General features: G+C 34.2%; 1 long non-coding RNA gene across 1 annotated transcript; it reads left to right on the plus strand.

The window, feature by feature from the left end:
* The first annotated feature begins 238 nt into the window (after positions 1-238).
* LOC103269781 lies at positions 239-857 on the plus strand. Its single transcript, XR_504921.1, has 3 exons — positions 239-319; positions 499-622; positions 774-857. It is a non-coding gene; the product is annotated as an uncharacterized LOC103269781 (long non-coding RNA).
* Positions 858-1160: the final 303 nt, after the last annotated feature.

Genomic DNA, 1160 nt, shown 5'->3' on the forward strand with positions numbered 1-1160 from the left:
TCATATTCTATTAGTTATTATTTTGTGATTAATAACTATAAATTTATTAATAACCAGTAGTTTTATTAATGATTAATATCATCAGTCCTATTAATTAGCACTGATTGCTATTTTGTATTCTAAATTCTTTGTCATAATTGTCAGGTGTTATAACTTTGTACCTTTAGGCATACTTTGCTTTGTGTCTGTTGAGGCAGATGTTTGCTGAGTCAATGAAAGGACTCCTCCATCTTCATGCCATTAAATGGTTTAGTGGATAGATGCTGACAAACTAGACTCAACATCAGTCTCAGCATCTCCTCTGCTGAACATAACTGGGGTGAGTTAATGTTTTCTAACTGAATGGGATATTTAAGTAAAGTTGAACTACAGCATAGTTCTAAGAATGTGTAACTGTTTTTTTTGTTGTTGTTGTTTGTTTTTTAAAATGTGCCTAGCAGATTATTTAACACATAGATTAGGAGGTGATGGTAATTTTTATTCTTCATCTTGTTAAAGCTTGGTTCCAGTGTCAGAAGCAAGCATAATCATTGCTGTGTCCTCAGTCCACAGGGCTGCATCTCTTGAAGCTGTGAGCTATGCCATTGATGCTTTAAAAGCCAAGGTGCCCATTTGTAAAAAGGTAAGTTAAAAAAAAAATCTCATTTTGCCATGTGTTCCTGATGTTTTCTAGAAATTCTTAAATAGAGGATGTAGAGTAAGAGTGCATACAGAATTTGCATACATGGGTCTTTACTGACTATAAAATCTTGTTTTCTTTACCTGTGAAATAGGGCATTTATATAATATCACTTTTCCAAGGCGAAATATGAAATATACATGCCTGAAAGAATGCATCGCAATCCAGTAAGCCTCAGCAAAAGGTAACAGTAAGCATTTCTAGTCTGGAATGTACCCGGGATTTGCATATGGTGTCATTTCCCTCCGATTAGAATTCCTTTGAATTATATGGATTTTCTATCAGAGAGATAGAATATTGCCTAGTTATCTAGGCAGTGGCTAAAATAGAAATTCTTCAAGGTAAGAGATGCTTTTCCTAGATTTCTTGCTTTTTAGGGGAGAAAAAAGGGGTGATATACTGCTGCCTCTGAGTAAATGCATTGTGAATGGAGTTAAAAACACAAATAGGAAGTTCTGGTTTTCTGTCAATAATTCAAACT

This window comes from Carlito syrichta, unplaced genomic scaffold (assembly GCF_000164805.1).
Source record: "Carlito syrichta isolate Samal-C Ts95f unplaced genomic scaffold, Tarsius_syrichta-2.0.1 Scaffold27444, whole genome shotgun sequence".
Classification (NCBI taxonomy): domain Eukaryota; kingdom Metazoa; phylum Chordata; class Mammalia; order Primates; family Tarsiidae; genus Carlito; species Carlito syrichta.